The sequence below is a fragment of the Entelurus aequoreus genome, linkage group LG08 (assembly GCF_033978785.1).
Source record: "Entelurus aequoreus isolate RoL-2023_Sb linkage group LG08, RoL_Eaeq_v1.1, whole genome shotgun sequence".
In the NCBI taxonomy this organism is placed as follows: Eukaryota; Metazoa; Chordata; class Actinopteri; order Syngnathiformes; family Syngnathidae; genus Entelurus; species Entelurus aequoreus.
Genome location: NC_084738.1, coordinates 81777472 through 81802292, shown reverse-complemented (window position 1 = coordinate 81802292; position 24821 = coordinate 81777472). Strand labels below are relative to the sequence as shown.

The following is a 24821-nucleotide window of genomic DNA, read 5'->3' as shown; positions in this document are numbered from 1 at the left end:
TTGCTCAATGTAAAGTGCTTTTTACAAATAAAATCTATTATTATTATTATTACCAAACCGTCACATGATTGATGATGGTATTTTCATGCATATTTGTACCTGCTATCGTGACGTAATCAAGCTAGCGTCGTTAGCATGCTAAAAAACGATGCGGCTATTTATTTTTCTTTGTCGACGGCCGTAATGCAAATATCAAAAAACTAAGCAGATACACTGCAAATGTGTGTTATTGTTTGTGCTATGGCGCCATCTGTTGTACCATTTCGCTCACTGCAGGTGCTGCAGTGTCCTTCCATTTAGTGCTTTGACCCTGGTTTTCATGCATATTTGTACGTGCTATGGTAATGTGATCAAGCTAGCGTCGTTAGCACTAGCTAGCATGCTAACACGTTTACGACCGTCTGTTAGTATTATTAACTTACTTGGAGCGCTAGCTTCCGCAGCTAGTGGGTCCATGACGATGGCTTCTGTTTTGTCTGATCAGCCGTTTTACTGCCCTGTTACATACACCGTGTGGAAACAACTTAGGTATGTAAATAAACATTTATAAAATCCCTCCGTGAAAATAACTCATTTCACAATGTATATATTTGCGACTTATAATCTGATGAGGCTATTTATTTATTTATTTTTTTTATTTAGTGGGTGTGGCTTATATATATTATATTATACTCTATAGCGGTGTTTTTCAACCTTTTTGGAGCCGAGGCACATTTGTTTCATGAAAAAAAAATACAGAGGCACACCACCTTAGTTTGAGTTTGTTGTTGTTTCCTGTGTGTAGTGCTTTAGTTCCTGTCTTGCGCTGTTAATTTGGTGACCCTTCCTGTTTTGTTGGGTGTTCTCCTGTAGCAGCTTCACGCCTTCCTTTGAGTGCTATTGCCCGCACCTGCTTTGTTTTCGCAACCAAGACTATTTAAGTTGTGCGTACGCTATCCTTCTTTGTGGGGACATTGTTGATTGTCATGTCATGTACGGATGTACTTTGTGGAAGACGTCTCTGCTCCACACGCTGTAAGTTTTTGCTGTCGTCCAGCATTCAGTTTTTGTTTACTTTGTAGCCAGTTCAGTTTTACTTTTGTTCTAGCGGGACTTGCCTTTTGTTCATTTTTGGTTTAAGCCTAACATACCTTTTTAACATACCCTGCCAAGTTCTACACAGCACAAACACAAGACAACGGCACATTATTAGCAGATTATAATTATTGATTTGCAAAATATATTTTTTGGACCAATTAGGTGAAGTTGCATAATTTCCCACGGCACACCAGATAGTATTTCACGGCACACTAGTGGTTGGAAAACACTGCTCTATAGTGCCGAAAATACGGTAATAAAGAACAACAACAACCCAAAAAAGGGCCTTCTAGAATGATTAAAACACTTTACAGGAGGCGAACTGTGAGCATTAGCATAGGTAGCTTTCTTAATAATAAAAAAAAGTTGTCTACAAAATGTAAACGCATTTCCTTGGTGACATATGCTACATTTACAACCCCGACAGTGGAACCCTCAGCATTTTGAGGAAATATATGCCTCTAAAAAGTTGCACAAAACCTCTGTCAGCATATATTCCCGGCGCATCAAAGCAGCGTGTGGGTAACTTTTTTAAAGATGAGCCATAAATCCCACAACATCAAAACAATAATAATGACACACAGCGCTGCCTATAGTGCATACAGAAGTTATTATGGCGACAGTTTGACCCTGCAACTGATTATTTGTATGGGAACATTTGTTGCAAAACAACCGCAGGATGAAAAAACAAAGTAAAATGCAGTAAAAATCTTGTTAATATTACAAAACCCAAAAGCAGTGAAGTTGGCACGTTGTGTAAATGGTAAATAAAAACAAAATACAATGATTTGCAAATCCTTTTCAACTTATATTCAATTGAATAGACTGCAAAGACAAGATACTTAACATTGAAACTGGTAAATTTGGTTTTTTTTTGCCAATATTAGCTCACTTGGAATTTGATGCCTGCAACATGTTTCAAAAAAAGCTGGCATAAGTGGCAAAAAAGACTGAGGAAGTTGAGGAATGCTCATCAAAGACTTATTTGGAACATTCCACAGGTGAACAGGCTAATTGGGAACAGGTGGGTGCCATGATTGGGTATAAAAGCAGCTTCCATGAAATGCTCAGTCGTTCACCAACAAGGACGGGGCGAGGGTCACCACTTTGTCAACAAATGTCTGAGCAAATTGTCCAATAGTAAAAGAACAACATTTCTCAACCAGCTATTGCAAGGAATTTAGGGATTTCACCATCTACGCTCCGTAATATCATCAAAAGGTTCAGAGAATCTGGAGAAATCACTGCACGTAAGTGATGATATTACGGACCTTCAATCCCTTAGGTGGTACTGCATCAAAAAGCGACATCAGTGTGTAAAGGATATCACCACTTGGGCTCAGGAACACTTCAGAAAACAACTGTCAGTAACTACAGTTGGTCGCTACATCTGTAAATGCAAGTTAAAACTCTACTATGCAAAGCCAAAGCCATTTATCAACAACACCCAGAAACGCCGCCGGCTTCCCTGGGCCCGAGCTCATCCAAGATGGACTGATGCAAAGTGGGAAAGTGTTCTGTGGTCTGACGAGTCCACATTTCAAATTGTTTTTGGAAACTGTGGACGTCGTGTCCTCCAAAACAAAGAGGAAAAGAACCATCCGGATTGTTCCAGGCGCAAAGTGTAAAAGCCAGCATCTGTGATGCTATGGGGGTGTGTTAGTGCCCAAGGCATGGGTAATTTACACATCTGTGAAGGCACCATTAATGCTGAAAGGTACATACAGGTTTTGGAGCAACATATGTTGCCATCCAAGCAACGTTATCATGGACGCCCCTGCTTATTTCAGCAAGACAATGCCAAGCCACGTGTTACAACAGCTTGGCTTCGTAGTAGAAGAGTGCGGGTACTAGACTGGCCTGCCTGTAGTCCAGACCTGTCTCCCATTGAAAATGTGTGGCGCATTACGAAGCTTAAAATACCACAACGGAGACCCCCGGACTGTTGAAGCTGTACATCAAGCAAGAATGGGAAAGAATTCCACCTGAAAAGCTTCAAAAATGTGTCTCCTCAGTTCCCAAACCTTTACTGAGTGTTGTTAAAAGGAAAGGCCATGTAACACAGTGGTAAAAATGCCCCTGTGACAACTTTTTTGCAATGTGTTGCTGCCATTAAATTCTAATTTAATGATTATTTGCAATAAAAAAATGAAGTTTCCCAGTGTGGACATTAAATATCTTGTCTTTGCAGTCTATTCAATTGAATTTAAGTTGAATACGATTTGCAAATCATTGTATTCTCTTTTTATTTACGAATTTAACTTCACTGGTTTTGTAATATGTCATATTAGCCTGTACGAGCTACAAGGCAGCACAACAACACAGCTTTGTCCATCTGCTCAAAATTGATTTAACATGCACAAAAAAAAAAAACCAGCCCAATTGTGCCAAAGGTGAAAACCAAGTGTATCTAGAATTGAGGGGGGCTACATTCTTCACACCTTTTTACCTCTGTCTGCTGATGGACTGCGAGGCCGGAGGAGCCCTCAGGCTCGACACTATACGTCCATTACCTTTAACTGTTTCCAGCCCCACCTTGTAGCCCGGAAAAGAGCCCCGGGACCCATAAACGCACGGGGGGAGAAAGAGCCAAATCCCAGGGCTTCTGTTGTTTCCAGGCCAGAGCTCAGGTGGAAGGTATTTGGTCAGACTTCTGGAGACCAGGGAGCATTGTTCCCGTCATGTTTTGCAATGAGGTGCTTTAATCCCAATTTCCCCACCCGCGGTGCTAACCTGGAGCTCCCGCCGCGGATTCCCACAAATGCAGAAGAGTCATCCCGAGTCCACCCTCAGGGAGCCAAAGGTGCTTGGGATACTTTGAACAGGAGTCAAAGCAAGGGGCAACATGATGGAAATAAATACAGTCTGTTAAAGTTTAAGTACCTATGGTTGTAGAAATTATTCTCTGCATTTGACTCATCACCCTTCATCACCCTCTGGGAGGTGAGGGGAGCAGTGGGCAGCAGCGGTGGCCGCGCCCCGAGAATCATTTTTGGTGATTTAACCCCCAATTCCAAGCCTTGATGCTGAGTGCCAAGCAGGGAGGTAATGGCTCCCATTTTTATAGTCTTTGGTATGACTCGGCCGGGGTTTGAACTCACGACCAACCGATCTCAGGGCGGACACTCCAACCACTGTTGGTAAGCTAACTCTGCATGTCTTCACACAAACGAGTGAACATTTTTAGACAAATAAACAAGATGGCGCTATTAATAAACCTTAATGTTGAGACACCCAAGGCCACACAGCACAATGGTCTCCTGCTGGCCCCACTATGGACTGGACTCTCACTATTATGTTAGATCCACTATGGACTGGACTCTCACTATTATGTTAGATCCACTATGGACTGGGCTCTCACTATTATGTTAGATCCACTATGGACTGGACTTTCACACTATTATGTTAGATCCACTATGGACTGGACTCTCACACTATTATGTTAGATCCACAATGGACTGGACTCTCACTATTATGTTAGATCCATTATGGACTGGACTTTCAAACTATTATGTTAGATCCACTATGGACTGGACTCTCACTATTATGTTAGATCCACTATGAACTGGACTCTCACACTATTATGTTAGATCCACTATGGACTGGACTTTCACACTATTATGTTAGATCCACTATGGACTGGACTCTCACATTATTATGTTAACTCCACTATGGACTGGACTCTCACTATTATGTTAGATCCACTATGGACTGGACTCTCACTATTATGTTAGATCCACTATGGACTGGACTCTCACTATTATGTTAGATCCACTATGGACTGGACTCTCACACTATTATGTTAGATCCACTATGGACTGGACTCTCACTATTATGTTAGATCCACTATGGACTGGACTTTCACACTATTATGTTAGATCCACTATGGACTGGACTCTCACACTATTATGTTAGATCCACTATGGACTGGACTTTCACACTATTATGTTAGATCCACTATGGACTGGACTCTCACACTATTATGTTAGATCCACTATGGACTGGACTCTCACATTATTATGTTAGATCCACTATGGACTGTACTCGCACACTATTATGTTAGATCCACTATGGACTGGACTCTCACACTATTATGTTAGATCCACTATGGACTGGACTCTCACTATTATGTTAGACCCACTATGGACTGGACTGTCACTATTATGTTAGATCCACTATGGACTGGACTCTCACACTATTATGTTAGATCCACTATGGACTGGACTCTCACTATTATGTTAGACCCACTATGGACTGGACTGTCACTATTATGTTAGATCCACTATGGACTGGACTCTCACACTATTATGTTAGATCCACTATGGACTGGACTCTCACTATTATGTTAGATCCACTATGGACTGGACTCTCACTATTATGTTAGATCCACTATGGACTGGACTCTCACACTATTATGTTAGATCCACTATGGATTGGACTCTCACTATTATGTTAGATCCACTATGGAATGGACTCTCACTAATATGTTAGATCCACTATGGAATGGACTCTCACAATATTATGTTAGATCCACTATGGACTGGACTCTCACTATTATGTTAGATCCACTATGGACTGGACTCTCACAATATTATGTTAGATCCACTATGGACTGGACTCTCACTATTATGTTAGATCCACTATGGAATGGACTCTCACACTATTATGTTAGATCCACTATGGATTGGACTCTCACTATTATGTTAGATCCACTATGGAATGGACTCTCACACTATTATGTTAGATCCACTATGGACTGGACTCTCACTATTATGTTAGATCCACTATGGACTGGACTCTCACAATATTATGCTAGATCCACTCGACGTCCATTGCACCAGTCGCCCTAGGGGGGCGATGTGGGATCTGAACCGAGGATGTCGTTGTGGCTTGTGCAGCCCTTTGAGACACTTGTGATTTAGGGCTCTATAAGTAAACTTTGATTGATTGATTGATTGACAATGCGAGTGTTGAGACCAACAACCACAACATTTGCAACAGACCTCTCATCTTCCGAACAAGGCAACCCTAGTCCTCGCCGTTATGCTGGTAGACTGACAGGAAGTGGGTTATTGTTCTGTGAGCTCTCTGGGGAGACCAGGATGCTTCCTAGCTTAGCCACGAGGTCACCGCCCATGAGGCGTTATTTGCAAGACAAAAACTGCTACCGATGTCGGACCTTGAAAGAATATTCCGGGACTTCTGATGTAGGTTGGGATGGCTACCGAATCCGTTACTTTTTGGCACTGACCGAATCTCGCCGGTCCTAACGGGACTGCAATGAGAGCGGACTCAAGCCAAACTACCTCTTGGCAATTGTCAATACATACAAAGAAATTGACTCCAAAAATTATCCAACATAAGTTAAGTAAGGCTCCACTTTCCCAAAAGTGCGCTAGCTTGATGCTAATAGACGTTGGCTTTGCTACGGATGTTGCTCACACGTCCATCAATCTACCCCAGGGCAACTGTGGCTACAAAAGTAGCTTACCACAAAAGTAGCTTACCACAATCATGTTGTTAATGTAGAGAGAATGAATGATGGGTGCCAGTTCTCTGAAAAGAGCTATATAAATCTAATCCATTATTATTATTATTGATGTTGGACCTTGAAAACATTGTGCTGCTACCAACTTTAATTTTCTCTAAAGACTCAACACGCTTTACAAAGTCAAACCCATTATCTTCATCTTTGAGCTACATTTAAATCAGTGTGGGTGGCACTGGAAGAAGGTGGGTAAAGTGTTTTGTCCTTGGCAAAAGCGGAGATCGAACCTGGAACCCTCAAGTTGCTGGCACGGTCGCTCTACTTAGTGAGCCACGCCGCCCATTGATGTTGGACTTGGAAAACATTGCATTACTATTGATATTGGACCTCTAAAACATTGCGTTACTATTGATATCGGACCTAAAACATAGCGTTACTATTGATATCGGACCTCTAAAACATTGCGTTACTATTGATGTCGGACCTTGAAAACATTGCGTTACTATTGATGTCGGACCTTGAAATCATTGCGTTACTATTGATATCAGACCTTGAAATCATTGCGTTACTATTGATATCAGACCTTGAAATCATTGCGTTACTATTGATATCAGACCTTGAAATCATTGCGTTACTATTGATATCAGACCTCTAAAACATTGCGTTACTATTAATATCAGACCTCTAAAACATTACGTTACTATTAATATCAGACATCTAAAACATTGCATTACTATTAATATCAGACCTCTAAAACATTACGTTACTATTAATATCAGACATCTAAAACATTGCATTACTATTAATATCAGACCTTGAAAACATTGTATTACTATTGATATCAGACCTCTAAAACATTGCGTTACTATTAATATCAGACCTCTAAAACATTGCGTTACTATTAATATCAGACCTCTAAAACATTACGTTACTATTAATATCAGACATCTAAAACATTGCATTACTATTAATATCAGACCTCTAAAACATTGCATTACTATTGATATCGGACCTTGAAAACAATGCGTTACTATTGATGTCGGATCTTGAAAGCATAGCGTTACTATTGATGTCGGACCTTGAAAACATTGCGTTACTATTGATGTCGGACCTTGAAAACATTGCGTTACTATTGATGTCGGACCTTGAAAACATTGCGTTACTATTGATGTCGGACCTTGAAAACATTGCGTTACTATTGATGTCAGACCTTGAAAACATTGCGTTACTATTGATATCAGACCTTGAAAACATTGCGTTACTATTGATGTCGGACATTGAAAACATTGCGTTACTATTGATGTCGGACATGAAAACATTGCGTTACTATTGATGTCAGACATGAAAACATTGTGTTACTATTGATGTCGGACATGAAAACATTACTTTACTATTGATGTGGGACCTTGAAAACATTGCGTTACTATTGATATCAGACCTTAAATACATTACGTTACTATTGATTTCGGACATGAAAACATTGCGTTACTATTGATATCAGACCTTGAAAACATTGCGTTACTATTGATGTCGGACCTTGAAAACATTGCGTTACTATTGATGTCAGACCTTGAAAACATTGCGTTACTATTGATGTCAGACCTTGAAAACATTGCGTTACTATTGATGTCGGACCTTGAAAACATTGCATTACTATTGATATCGGACCTTGAAAACATTGCGTTACTATTGATGTCGGACATGAAAACATTACGTTACTATTGATGTCGGACCTTGAAAACATTGTGTTACTATTGATGTCGGGCATGAAAACATTGCGTTACTATTGATGTCAGACATGAAAACATTGTGTTACTACTGATGTCGGACATTAAAACATTGCGTTACTATTGATGTCGGACATGAAAACATTGCGTTACTATTGATGTCAGACCTTGAAAACATTGTCGGACATTGTCGGACATTAAAACATTGCGTTACTATTGATGTCGGACATGAAAACATTGCGTTACTATTGATGTCAGACATGAAAACATTGTGTTACTACTGATATCGGACATGAAAACATTGTGTTACTATTAAAGTCAGACCTTGAAAACATTGCGTTACTATTGATGTCGGACATGAAAACATTGCGTTACTATTGATGTCGGACCTTGAAAACATTGCGTTACTATTGATGTCGGACATGAAAACATTGTGTTACTATTGATGTCGGACATGAAAACATTGCGTTACTATTGATGTCAGACATGAAAACATTGTGTTACTACTGATGTTGGACATTAAAACATTACTTTACTATTGATGTCGGACATGAAAACATTACGTTACTATTGATGTCGGACCTTGAAAACATTGTGTTACTATTGATGTCGGGCATGAAAACATTGCGTTACTATTGATGTCGGACATGAAAACATTGCGTTACTATTGATGTCGGACATGAAAACATTGCGTTACTATTGATGTCAGACATGAAAACATTGTGTTACTACTGATGTTGGACATTAAAACATTACTTTACTATTGATGTCGGACATGAAAACATTACGTTACTATTGACGTCGGACCTTGAAAACATTGTGTTACTATTGATGTCGGGCATGAAAACATTGCGTTACTATTGATGTCGGGCATGAAAACATTGCGTTACTATTGATGTCTGACATGAAAACATTGCATTACTATTGATGTCGGACATGAAAACATTGCGTTACTATTGATGTCAGACATGAAAACATTGTGTTACTACTGATGTTGGACATTAAAACATTACTTTAATATTGATGTCGGACATGAAAACATTACGTTACTATTGATGTCGGACCTTGAAAACGTGTTACTATTGATGTCGGGCATGAAAACATTGCGTTACTATTGATGTCAGACATGAAAACATTGTGTTACTACTAGGGCTGAACGATTTATCGTTTTCAGATCGAAATTGCGATTTCAGAAGTCTCAATCTTGAGATCGTGAAGGCTTCGGTTTTAGACGAACGTTATTTAGCTCTCCTGGCTGACATGTCTGTTGTGTATATGCAGCCTGCTCGTGCTACTCTCATGCCTTGTCAAACTCACCAATCAGAAGTGGTAAACTACTTGTGAGCAGGGCATGCCGTCACGCTAACCAATCAGAGGCGGCCATTGACGAGGCTACCGCGTACACGCCCACTAACAACTTTGGTGAAGAAACAAACGTCCTGGAGGAAATGGCTGCTGCCGCCGGGTCAGAAGTGGAGGAGGATTTAGTTTTAATACAGAAGAAGAGCAGCACGTCTGTCATTTGGGACTACTTCGGTTTCGAAACTTCAGATGTGCATCAGAAACAGGTACTTTGTAAAACTTGTCGGGCCAAAGTCGCCACATCCCAAGGCAACACGACTAATTTATTCCGGCACTTGAAAAATCACCACCGGCAGTTACACGACGAATGTATGACCAAAAAGTCCGGTGAAAAGTCAACCCCGAGCGATTCAGCCCATTGTAGCAAACATACCACAATTACAGCGTCGTTTGCCAGTATAACTCCTTATGAGAAGAGCAGCCGTTCTATTGTTAACAGAATAGATGTGCAATATTTGGGTGCTGCTAAGCGGTAAATGAATGACCCACCTATTTTAATGTCTGACATATTTTTCAGAAGGGCAGAGGTTGGGTCATTTTGTTTTTGTAATAGTATTTTCTTTATTACCATTACTTTTCAATTTCACTTTAAAATATTGTTCAGGTTTCTTCCAGGGTTGAATAAAGTACTTGAATTGCTGCTATAGATGTTGATAGGCTAGCTCTCTTGAGCCATAAAAGACTGACCTACCTACTTGAGTATAAGACTGTTTACATAAGGTCAGGATCCTTTTTTTCCTTTATTGAAGTTGTTGAATTTTGTTTTTCTTATTATATATTAAGCATTGCTTTTTGTGTTGGAATTGTTTTGTATTTTATTTAACTTAAACTTTTTTATTTATCTTAACATAATTAAGGTTTTTGTACTGGTTTTAGTTCTTTAGTTTTAATAACTGCTGTTGGTCAAGAACTTTGGAGAATGTACATGCATGTTTCTTAATAAATACATGTTTGAAGCAATTCTTACCTTTTAGTATTCATCCTTGCATTACATAGCATTTAATGTTTTCATGGTATATCATTTTTTGTCATGTTTTAAATCTGTTACTGTTACTGAAGCTTGATTTGAAAAGAAATCGTGAGTCAAAATCGAAATCGCAATTTCTGTCAGAAAAATCGTGATCAGATTTTTTCCTGAAATCGTTCAGCCCTAGTTACTACTGATGTCGGACATTAAAACATTGCGTTACTATTGATGTCGGACATGAAAACATTGCGTTACTATTGATGTCAGACCTTGAAAACATTGCGTTACTATTGATATCAGACCTCGAAAACATTACGTTACTATTGATGTCGGACCTTGAAAACATTGCGTTACTATTGATGTCAGACATGAAAACATTGTGTTACTACTGATGTCGGACATTAAAACATTGCGTTACTATTGATGTCGGACATGAAAACATTGTGTTACTATTGATGTCAGACCTTGAAAACATTGCGTTACTCTTGATGTCGGACATGAAAACATTGTGTTACTATTGATGTCAGACCTTGAAAACATTGCGTTACTATTGATGTTGGACATGAAAACATTGTGTTACTATTGATGCCAGACCTTGAAAACATTGCGTTATTATTGATATCAGACCTCAAAAACATTACTTTACTATTGATGTCGGACCTTGAAAACATTGCGTTACTATTGATGTCAGACATGAAAACATTGTGTTACTACTGATGTCGGACATTAAAACATTGCATTACTATTGATGTCGGACATGAAAACATTGCGTTACTATTGATGTCGGACCTTGAAAACATTGCGTTACTATTGATGTCGGACATGAAAACATTGTGTTACTATTGATGTCGGACATGAAAACATTGCGTTACTATTGATGTCGGACATGAAAACATTGCGTTACTATTGATGTCAGACATGAAAACATTGTGTTACTACTGATGTTGGACATTAAAACATTACTTTACTATTGATGTCGGACATGAAAATATTGTGTTACTATTGATGTTGGACATTAAAACATTACTTTACTATTGATGTCGGACATGAAAACATTACGTTACTATTGATGTCGGACCTTGAAAACAATGTGTTACTATTGATGTCGGGCATGAAAACATTGTGTTACTACTGATGTTGGACATTAAAACATTACTTTACTATTGATGTCGGACATGAAAACATTACGTTACTATTGATGTCGGACCTTGAAAACATTGTGTTACTATTGATGTCGGGCATGAAAACATTGCGTTACTATTGATGTCAGACATGAAAACATTGTGTTACTACTGATGTCGGACATTAAAACATTGCGTTACTATTGATGTCGGACATGAAAACATTGCGTTACTATTGATGTCAGACCTTGAAAACATTGTCGGACATTGTCGGACATTAAAACATTGCGTTACTATTGATGTCGGACATGAAAACATTGCGTTACTATTGATGTCAGACATGAAAACATTGTGTTACTACTGATATCGGACATGAAAACATTGTGTTACTATTAAAGTCAGACCTTGAAAACATTGCGTTACTATTGATGTCGGACATGAAAACATTGCGTTACTATTGATGTCGGACCTTGAAAACATTGCGTTACTATTGATGTCGGACATGAAAACATTGTGTTACTATTGATGTCGGACATGAAAACATTGCGTTACTATTGATGTCAGACATGAAAACATTGTGTTACTACTGATGTTGGACATTAAAACATTACTTTACTATTGATGTCGGACATGAAAACATTACGTTACTATTGATGTCGGACCTTGAAAACATTGTGTTACTATTGATGTCGGGCATGAAAACATTGCGTTACTATTGATGTCGGACATGAAAACATTGCGTTACTATTGATGTCGGACATGAAAACATTGCGTTACTATTGATGTCAGACATGAAAACATTGTGTTACTACTGATGTTGGACATTAAAACATTACTTTACTATTGATGTCGGACATGAAAACATTACGTTACTATTGACGTCGGACCTTGAAAACATTGTGTTACTATTGATGTCGGGCATGAAAACATTGCGTTACTATTGATGTCGGGCATGAAAACATTGCGTTACTATTGATGTCTGACATGAAAACATTGCATTACTATTGATGTCGGACATGAAAACATTGCGTTACTATTGATGTCAGACATGAAAACATTGTGTTACTACTGATGTTGGACATTAAAACATTACTTTAATATTGATGTCGGACATGAAAACATTACGTTACTATTGATGTCGGACCTTGAAAACGTGTTACTATTGATGTCGGGCATGAAAACATTGCGTTACTATTGATGTCAGACATGAAAACATTGTGTTACTACTAGGGCTGAACGATTTATCGTTTTCAGATCGAAATTGCGATTTCAGAAGTCTCAATCTTGAGATCGTGAAGGCTTCGGTTTTAGACGAACGTTATTTAGCTCTCCTGGCTGACATGTCTGTTGTGTATATGCAGCCTGCTCGTGCTACTCTCATGCCTTGTCAAACTCACCAATCAGAAGTGGTAAACTACTTGTGAGCAGGGCATGCCGTCACGCTAACCAATCAGAGGCGGCCATTGACGAGGCTACCGCGTACACGCCCACTAACAACTTTGGTGAAGAAACAAACGTCCTGGAGGAAATGGCTGCTGCCGCCGGGTCAGAAGTGGAGGAGGATTTAGTTTTAATACAGAAGAAGAGCAGCACGTCTGTCATTTGGGACTACTTCGGTTTCGAAACTTCAGATGTGCATCAGAAACAGGTACTTTGTAAAACTTGTCGGGCCAAAGTCGCCACATCCCAAGGCAACACGACTAATTTATTCCGGCACTTGAAAAATCACCACCGGCAGTTACACGACGAATGTATGACCAAAAAGTCCGGTGAAAAGTCAACCCCGAGCGATTCAGCCCATTGTAGCAAACATACCACAATTACAGCGTCGTTTGCCAGTATAACTCCTTATGAGAAGAGCAGCCGTTCTATTGTTAACAGAATAGATGTGCAATATTTGGGTGCTGCTAAGCGGTAAATGAATGACCCACCTATTTTAATGTCTGACATATTTTTCAGAAGGGCAGAGGTTGGGTCATTTTGTTTTTGTAATAGTATTTTCTTTATTACCATTACTTTTCAATTTCACTTTAAAATATTGTTCAGGTTTCTTCCAGGGTTGAATAAAGTACTTGAATTGCTGCTATAGATGTTGATAGGCTAGCTCTCTTGAGCCATAAAAGACTGACCTACCTACTTGAGTATAAGACTGTTTACATAAGGTCAGGATCCTTTTTTTCCTTTATTGAAGTTGTTGAATTTTGTTTTTCTTATTATATATTAAGCATTGCTTTTTGTGTTGGAATTGTTTTGTATTTTATTTAACTTAAACTTTTTTATTTATCTTAACATAATTAAGGTTTTTGTACTGGTTTTAGTTCTTTAGTTTTAATAACTGCTGTTGGTCAAGAACTTTGGAGAATGTACATGCATGTTTCTTAATAAATACATGTTTGAAGCAATTCTTACCTTTTAGTATTCATCCTTGCATTACATAGCATTTAATGTTTTCATGGTATATCATTTTTTGTCATGTTTTAAATCTGTTACTGTTACTGAAGCTTGATTTGAAAAGAAATCGTGAGTCAAAATCGAAATCGCAATTTCTGTCAGAAAAATCGTGATCAGATTTTTTCCTGAAATCGTTCAGCCCTAGTTACTACTGATGTCGGACATTAAAACATTGCGTTACTATTGATGTCGGACATGAAAACATTGCGTTACTATTGATGTCAGACCTTGAAAACATTGCGTTACTATTGATATCAGACCTCGAAAACATTACGTTACTATTGATGTCGGACCTTGAAAACATTGCGTTACTATTGATGTCAGACATGAAAACATTGTGTTACTACTGATGTCGGACATTAAAACATTGCGTTACTATTGATGTCGGACATGAAAACATTGTGTTACTATTGATGTCAGACCTTGAAAACATTGCGTTACTCTTGATGTCGGACATGAAAACATTGTGTTACTATTGATGTCAGACCTTGAAAACATTGCGTTACTATTGATGTTGGACATGAAAACATTGTGTTACTATTGATGCCAGACCTTGAAAACATTGCGTTATTATTGATATCAGACCTCAAAAACATTACTTTACTATTGATGTCGGACCTTGAAAACATTGCGTTACTATTGATGTCAGACATGAAAACATTGTGTTACTACTGATGTCGGACATTAAAACATTGCATTACTATTGATGTCGGACATGAAAACATTGCGTTACTATTGATGTCGGACCTTGAAAACATTGCGTTACTATTGATGTCGGACATGAAAACATTGTGTTACTATTGATGTCGGACATGAAAACATTGCGTTACTATTGATGTCGGACATGAAAACATTGCGTTACTATTGATGTCAGACATGAAAACATTGTGTTACTACTGATGTTGGACATTAAAACATTACTTTACTATTGATGTCGGACATGAAAATATTGTGTTACTATTGATGTTGGACATTAAAACATTACTTTACTATTGATGTCGGACATGAAAACATTACGTTACTATTGATGTCGGACCTTGAAAACAATGTGTTACTATTGATGTCGGGCATGAAAACATTGTGTTACTACTGATGTTGGACATTAAAACATTACTTTACTATTGATGTCGGACATGAAAACATTACGTTACTATTGATGTCGGACCTTGAAAACATTGTGTTACTATTGATGTCGGGCATGAAAACATTGCGTTACTATTGATGTCAGACATGAAAACATTGTGTTACTACTGATGTCGGACATTAAAACATTGCGTTACTATTGATGTCGGACATGAAAACATTGCGTTACTATTGATGTCAGACCTTGAAAACATTGTCGGACATTGTCGGACATTAAAACATTGCGTTACTATTGATGTCGGACATGAAAACATTGCGTTACTATTGATGTCAGACATGAAAACATTGTGTTACTACTGATATCGGACATGAAAACATTGTGTTACTATTAAAGTCAGACCTTGAAAACATTGCGTTACTATTGATGTCGGACATGAAAACATTGTGTTACTATTGATGTCAGACCTTGAAAACATTGCGTTACTATTGATATCAGACCTCGAAAACATTACTTTACTATTGATGTCGGACCTTGAAAACATTGTGTTACTACTGATGTCGGACATTAAAACATTGCGTTACTACTGATGTCGGACATGAAAACATTGCGTTACTATTGATGTCAGACATGAAAACATTGTGTTACTACTGATGTCGGACATTAAAACATTGTGTTACTATTGATGTCGGACATGAAAACATTACGTTACTATTGATGTCGGACATAAAAACATTGCGTTACTATTGATGTCGGACATTGAAAACATTGCGTTACTATTTATGTCGGACATGAAAACATTGCATCATTATTGATGTCAGACATGAAAATATTGCGCTAATACTGATGTCGGACCTTGAAAACATTGCGTTATTTCTGATCTCTGACCTTGAAACCATTGCGTAACTTCTGGTGTCGGATCTTAAAAACCTTGCACTGCTCCTGATGAAAGCGTCACACAGGAAATGTTCCACTTGAAAAAAACAAGGTGGAACTTGTTTAAGAACCCCAGAAGCGGCAAAAACCCGGAGTAGATAACAGGAAGCAGGCGGCTGACATCCAGCGGGACTATTTTAAGAATACGCGGTGACAAACGATCGCCTTGTTTATTATCACTGGGGGGATTTCCCCACTTTGAAACGACCTATGCAGGTGGTCCCCCCTCCCCCCACAGTCCGCTCAATATCCATTGTTTTCACTCATATTGGAAAAACATACACCCCCCGCCGAGTCCGTCAAGCAAGTCAAACGCCCCCGACTTCCTCCTCCATCCGGATAAATACACCGCAGTCAGCACTGTAAACGTCAAGCCTCCTTTCAACTAAACCTAAATCTTCAACTCCACTTCTTCGCGGTCCTTTGCCGGGGACCGAAACCAAGAGACTTGTCACTCGGACCGGTCGCGATTATTTAGTGTTCCGACTCGTCACAGGCCCAAAAATATCGCTGCAAGGAAAGCAGGACGTCTATTTTGTAAGGCTGAAACGACGCGTCGACGTAGTCGACGTCATCGGTTACGTAAATACGTCGACGCCGTTTTTGTGCGTCGACGCGTCGCATAATTACGTCACACTACCGTCATGGCGGAGCGCAAAGCAGACTGTGCGAGCGAGGGGAAAAACGCACGCCAAAAGTGGTCAAAAGTGTGGGAGTATTTCAATACACAGCCTAATAATGTTGTTGTATGCACACTGTGTCGAGCGGAAATGGCCTATCATAGCAGCACAACGGCTATGAACGAACATTTGAAAAGAAAACCATCAACCATCAACTAGTCAATCGTCCGCGTTAGCATACGTTGTCATCATTACACAAAAACATGAATGTGTCATTTGTATCTGCTAGGGGTGTAACGGTATGTGTTTTGTATTGAACCGTTTCGGTACGGGGCTTTCGGTTCGGTACGGGGGTGTACCGAACGAGTTTCTAAGCTAAAGCTAACTTTAGCTGCTAAAGTCTTAACAAGTTGCTTTGCTCCTCTGCCTCTGTCTCAGCACGCAGCATTGTCCCACCCATACAACCATCTGATTGGTACACACGCAGCATTGTCCCACCCACACAACCATCTGATTGGTACACACGAAGCATTATCAGCCAATCAGCAGTGCGTATTCATAGCGCATGTAGTCAGCGCTTCAGCGTGGAGCAGATAGGTGTTTAGCAGGTGAGCATCAGGCAGCGGACTCTCCCCAAATGATAATAAACACCTCCCAGTCAACTACTAGTAACATCACTATGAGCCTGTTGACCTTCTAGAAACTTAAACTGCAGCTCAGCTCGCTCGCAGTCCTGGTTTGAGGTGAAGGCTAATTAGCTCTCAGTTCCAGCCACATCGACCCCTTCTGAGCGCCTATTTTCAGCTGCTGGGAATATTGTGAACAAGAAAAGAAGCAAAGCATGTAGACATGCTAACCTTTCTTCATTACAACTGTTAGTCACTCACTGGAATGAGTAGAATTGGTTATTGTGTACTGTGTTGGACTGGATGTTTATTTTGCACATTTTAAAAGCAATACTTAATGTTTACAGTGCTCCAGAATATTTAGATTGGCACTTTTTTGTATTGGATGTTTATCTTTATTTTTGCACATTTTAGCAAATAAGCAATACTTTCACTTTTGTTGAAATGTTTACACTGTTGTTACAGAATATTTCGTTTTGCACTTTTTTGTATTGGATGTTTATCTTTGTTTTTGCACATTTTAAAGCAAAATAAGCAATACTTTTACTTTTGAAATGCTTATACTATTGCAGAATATTAAGATTTGCACTGGATGTTTACTTTTATATTTGCACATTAAAAAGCAAATAAGCTACTTTTAATTTTGTTAAATGTTAAAAGTTTTAAATGTTTACATTGTTACAGAATATTTTGTCATGTTGTTGTCAATGTTGACTGAGTGGCCATACTTTTTTTTTTTGTAAATAAAAGCCATGCCTTTTGAAAAAACTGGCCTACTTTTATTTTTTCATCTTCATTTTAAATAAAATAAAATAAAAAATAATCGGTAAAAGGAAAAATAATCTATAGATGAATCGAAAAAATAATCTATAGATTAACCGATTAATCGAAAAAATAATCTATAGATTAATCGATAGAAAAATAATCGTTAGCTGCAGCCTTACTATTTTGTATGTTTTTTTGTATACGTCTGAAGGAAAACGCCGGCCTCCAGTGTGCGGAGTACGTAGAGTACAAAGAAGGACAACACTTACGCCGAAACTCTCTGATGGATGTGGTTGTTGCTTAGTCCAAGTGAGGCCAGTCGCTGCCTGTGGAGAAACAGAAACAAAAGCCAGAATTATTACGACAATTTATAACCACATTTGGGCTACTTTTAAACATGTTTCATACAGAACAGCAACATTAAAGCCAGTTGGAAAATATTGGATGTTTATAGACAATTACCAGATTTCTAGAAGCCTGTATTTGTGTAACTGGACACAACAGAGCAGGAAAAGCAAGTGTTGGCCGATACAACGATATCCAGTGTTTCCCATAAACTGCCAAGATACCTGTGGCGGTTGGGGCGTGGCTATGGGCGTGGTCACCATGACATCATCGAGTAATTTGCATAATTTACTACAATATGATTTTCTCTAAAAAGGCTCAAAAAATGTATACTTACTAATTAATAATAACGGTTTTGTTTTAAACGTCCATCCATCCATCCATTTTACAATATAATTACAACACTTTATGTACATATTTATATACAGATTTGAACAATAAGTTATTCACTGAAATATATTTATTAAATGTGGTTCTTACAAAAATATATCTTATAAAATATTAAAGCTAAAATGTCTCTTAAAGCTCTGCCCCTTTAATTAGTGCATACTAAATAATTGAACTTTAGCCTACTACTACAACCATATTATTTACCAGCAACATAAAGTGAAACAGAGGCAGAGGTGTCCTGCCACAGTCAGTAACAAATAAACAGAAAACATTAGTGGTCAAATACAAATAAGGCAACAAGAGCAGTATCCTACACTTCTCTTTTGTAAAGTAAATCTGAACAGCCTATATGGGCATCTACATCAACTATATGATTTGCCTGAGAAGCTGGACAGGACAACAACAACAAAATAAAAAATAAAAATAAATTTTAAAAAAATAAAAAATAAAAAATAAAAAATAAAAATATTTTTTTTAATTTGTGGCGGACGTAATTCTTTCGTGGCGGGCCGCCACAAATAAATGAATGTGTGGGAAACACTGATATCAATACATCTAATTGATACAGAAAAAAAAGTGTTCGATTAAATGTTTGATTAAAATGATGAAAATTATAAAACAAGCTTTTAACATAAAAAACAATGACTATTTATTACACACAATAGTACCGAATATTGGTACCATTGGGTACCCATCCCTACTTCTCAAGGTTTGGTTTTCATCCCCGTCTGGGGTCTTATGAGTTGTTTCTTGCCCACATTTGGGTTTAGATCAGAATTCTGATGTCGTCGTGAGCTTGTGAAATCCCCAAATTCCTTGCAATACCTGGTTGAGAAATGTTGTTCTTAAACAATTTGCTCCCGCATTTGTTGACAAAGTGGTGACCCTCGCCCCGTCCTTGTTGGTGAACGACTGAGCATTTCATGGAAGCTGCTTTTATACCCAATCATGGCACCCACCTGTTCCCAATTAGCCTGCACACCTGTGGGATGTTCCACATAAGTGTTTGATGAGCATTCCTCAACTTTCTCAGTCTTTTTCGCCACTTTTTTGAAACATGTTGCAGGCATCAAATTCCAAATGAGCTAGTATTTGCCAAAAACAACGTTTTCCAGTTCGAACGTTAAATATCTTGTCTTTGCAGTCTATTCAATTGAAAATAAGTTGAGAATGATTTGCAAATCATTGTATTCTGTTTTTATTTACCATTTACACAACATGACAACTTCACTGCTTTTGGGGTTTGTACATCGAGATACAATTTTTGGCCACATCGCCCGGACCTAGTCGAGGGTGTAGCTTCAAGTAGCATCTGTGCGTAATCCCCAGTGACCCACCTCAGTTACCAGGGTCCTTCTGAAGGCAGACGGACCCTGGGACACGTGAACCACCGTCCATCAGGTAATTGTCATGAAGAACCAGATCACTGGTTCTGGAATGTCTTCCTCTTCTAAGCCTTTCTCCGCACTAATGACACACATCCATCAGGCTGTAGATAATCAACTAATGGCTATCTTCTCTCCACTTTACATGAAGCAGAGCTCGGTTCACTCCCAGTTCAAGACAGTCAACTTGCCAGTGGTCCACCTAACAGAGCGGAAAACCAGCATGATGTCAACACAGCCCATAGGTGTGCCTGCCAATCATCAACATCTTCTATTTATTGTTGTACGGATGAAGACACAAACCCTGCGCAACATACTCAAACAAAGCCGTGGTGGAAACACAGGCTGCCATTTTGCACCTAATAAGCCTGAAAAAATATGCAATTCCCAAAACCCGGCTTCCACGGGATGACGAGGACTAACTTCACCAATAAACTTCACAAAAACAATCATTCTCAGAGCGGTACAGCCATTTAGCAAAGAAGGTTGATATTAAAAGGTCCCCTGTGACAGTGTTTTTCAACCACTAGTGTGCCATGAGATACAGTCTGGTGTGCCGTGGGAGATTATGTAATTTCACCTAATTGGGTTAAAAATATTTTTTGCAAACCAGTAATTATAGTCTGCAAATGATGTGTTGTTGTTGAGTGTCGGTGCTGTCTAGAGCTCGGCAGAGTAACCGTGTAATACTCTTCCATATCAGTAGGTGGCAGCCGGTAGCTAATTGCTTTGTAGATGTCGGAAACAGCGGGAGGCAGTGTGCAGGTAAAAAGGTGTCTAATCCTTAAACCAAAAATAAACAAAAGGTGAGTGCCCCTAAGAAAAGTCATTAAAGCTTAGGGAAGGCTATGCAGAACAAAACTAAAACTAAATTGGCTACAAAGTAAACAAAAACAGAATGCTGGACGACAGCAAAGACTTACTGTGGAGCAAAGACGGCGTCCACAATGTACATCCGAACATGACAAGACAATCAACAATGTCCCCACAAAGAAGGATAAAAACAACTGAAATATTCTTGATTGCTAATACAAAGTAGATGCGGGAAACATCGCTCAAAGGAAGACATGAAACTGCTACAGGAAAATACCAACAAAAGAGAAAAAAGTCAACAAAATAGGAGCGCGAGACAAGAAGTAAAACACTACACAGAGGAAAACAGCAGAAAAGTCCAAATAAGTCAGGGTGTGATGTGCCAGGTGTTGACATTACACCTACTTTGAGACAAGAGCTATAGTGATGCATGCTTGGTTATGCTTTAAAGTCATATCCAAAAAATTGTTTAAGACCAACATTTCTCAACCAGCTATTGCAAGGAATTTAGGGATTTCACCATCTAAGGTCCGTAATATCATCAAAAGTTTCAGAGAATCTGGATAAAGTACTGCACTTCGAACCCTCAGGTGGTACTGCATCAAAAAGCGACATCAGTGTGTAAAGGATATCACCACATGGGCTCAGGAACACTTCAGAAAACCACTGTCAGTAACTACATCTGGTCGCTACATCTGTAAGTGCAAGTTAAAACTCAACTATGCAAAGCCAAAGCCATTTATCAACAACACCCAGAAACGCCGCCGGCTTCGCAGGGCCCAAGCTCATCTAAGACGGACTGAGTGGAAAAGTGTTCTGTGGTCTGACGAGTCCACATTTCAAATTGTTTTTGGAAACTGTGGACGGCGTGTCCTCCGGACCAAAGAGGAAAAGAACCATCCGGATTGTTCTAGGCGCAAAGTGTAAAAGCCAGCATCTGTGATGGTATGGGGGTGTATTAGTGCCCAAGACATGGGTAACTTACACATCTGTGAAGGCACCATTAATGCTGAAAGGTACATACAGGTTTTGGAGCAACATATGTTGCCATCCAAGCAACGTCATCATGGACGCCCCTGCTTATTTCAACAAGACAATGCCAAGCCACGTGTTACAACAGCATGGCTTCGTAGTAAAAGAGTGCGGGTACTAGACTGGCCTGCCTGTAGTCCAGACCTGTCTCCCATTGAAAATGTGTGGCGCATTATGAAGCCTAAAATAGCACAAGGGAGACCCCCGGACTGTTGAACAACTTAAGCTGTACATCAAGCAAGAATGGGAAAGAATTCCACCTGAGAAGCTTCAAAAACGTGTCTCCTCAGTTCCCAAACCTTTACTGAGTGTTGTTAAAAGGAAAGGCCATGTAACACAGTGGTAAAAATGTCCCTGTGGCAACTTTTTTGCAATGTGTTGCTGCCATTATATTCTAAGTTCATGATTATTTGCAAAAAAAATTACAATATCTTGTCCTTGCAGTCTATTCAATTGAATATAAGTTCAAAAGGATTAGCAAATCATTGTATTCTGTTTTTATTTACCATTTACACAACGTGACAACTTCACTGCTTTTGGGTTTTGTACCAAAACGGCCCCCGGCATCCTTCAATTCGTCAGTGGAAAAAGTTAGGGCGCCCCTGCTCTGGAGGGTAAGCTCCCAGATGAGTTTTGGCGAGGAGGGTGGTGAGTAAATTGCCGCAGCTGAGAGGATTTTCTCAAAGAGAAGTGCTGCTCATTTTCGGATCCTTTCAAGTGACGCGTTTAGCTGGCAAATACTTTTTGGCGAAGGTGAACGCTGGATGCTGAGCACTTCCACAGCTGGGGGAGGCGATTATGTGGGCCTGGGGGATGTCTGTAGGTATGCTCGCTGTAGCCCGGGCCCACCACAAAAGAGTCTTTCAGACTTTCTTTATAGTATCGGCGGGCTTCGGGGAAGGAGGCGGGGGAAATGTGCGGCGCTCGTCGGAAGGCTCGGAAAATACGCTTAATAGCTACGTTTGTTTTAGGCGCTTAAACCACCCAAAAACCAGTCAAGGAGGACACAACAGGTGGCCAGGCTCCAGAATGAAGAAACACAGCAGAGAAAACCAGTTTCTATAGTCAAAAAATGGGAGCCATTACCTCCCTGCTTGGCTCTCAGCGTCAAGGGTTGGAATTGGGGGTTAAATCACCAAAAATGTTTCCCGGGCGCGTCCACCGCTGCTGCTCACTGCTCCCCTCACCTCCCAGGGGGTGATCAAGGGTGATGGGTCAAATGCCGAGAATAATTTCGCCACACCTAGTGTGTGTGTGACAACCATTGGTACTTTAACTTTAACAATGTACAATCATACACACACAACACATCTCATCTGTTGTGTTGTTGTGAACGACATCATGGATGTAACATCAGTGTACAAACAATCATACACACACAACACATGTCATCTGTTGTGTTGTTGTATACGACATCATGGATGTAACATCAGTGTACAAACACTCATACACACACAACACATGTCATCTGTTGTGTTGTTGTGAACGACATCATGGATGTAACATCAATGTACAAACACTCATACACACACAACAACAGGTGAGCAAAAACAGGTTCAAACTCGATCAAACACAGTGACAGAACCTTTTGGGTGCGGCTTATTTTTTGGAGCCGTCCATAGCGGTTCTACTCGTATGGATTCTCCATTCATTACCCCAAGCAATGTTTGTAAGTTTTACAATATAACTAAAACTCTTCATGCTTAATGTTTATGTCTGTAGGAGGGTTTTCATGCATATTTGTACATGCTATCTTAATGTAATTTAATACGCTTTTATCACTTTTTTTCAATAAATTATTTTTGACATAGCCAAAATCAAATTCGAAATGTGATTAGATGTCCAGCACTACCCACAGGTGAGAAAAAAACAGGTTCAAACTCGATCAAACAGTGACAGAACCTTTTGGGTGCGGCTTATTTTTTGGAGCCGTCCATAGCGGTTCTACTCGTATGGATTCTCCATTCATTACTTCAAGCAATGTTTGTAAGTTTTACAATATAACTACAACTGTTCATGCTTACTGTTTATGTCTGTGGAAGGGTTTTTATGCATATTTGTACATGCTATCTTAATGTTATAAATCAAGCTTCGTTAGCATTAGTTAATGCGCGGCCCATTAATCACTTTTGTTTTCTTAAAATATTTTTAAAATAACAGCCAAAATCGAATTTGAAATTTTATTAAATGTCCAGCACTACCCACAGGTGAGCAAAAACAGGTTCAAACTCGATCAAACACAGTTACAGAACCTTTTGGGTGCGGCTTATTTTTTGGAGCCGTCCATAGCGGTTGTACTCGTATGGATTCTCCATTCATTACCCCAAGCAATGTTTGTAAGTTTTACAATATAACTAAAACTGTTCATACTTACTGTTTATGTCTGTGGGAGGGTTTTCATGCATATTTGTACATGCTATTTTAATGTAATTTAATACGCTTTTATCACTTTTTTTCAATAAAATATTTTTGACATAGCCAAAATCAAATTCGAAATGTGATTAATTGTCCAGCACTACCCACAGGTGAGAAAAAAACAGGTTCAAACTCGATCAAACAGTGACAGAACTTTTTGGGTGCGGCTTATTTTTTGGAGCCGTCCATAGCGGTTCTACTCGTATGGATTCTCCATTCA

General features: G+C 39.2%; 1 protein-coding gene across 1 annotated transcript in view; it reads right to left on the bottom strand.

Annotated features, from left to right (window-relative positions):
- The window catches only part of lhfpl2a (LHFPL tetraspan subfamily member 2a), a 112960-nt gene that overhangs the window by 49410 nt on the left and 38729 nt on the right, over window positions 1–24821 (bottom strand). Inside the window, exon 2 of the mRNA XM_062057424.1 lies at window positions 18491–18547. The gene's annotated coding sequence lies outside the window, so the exon portion shown is untranslated. The remainder of the gene's footprint in view (window positions 1–18490; window positions 18548–24821) is intronic.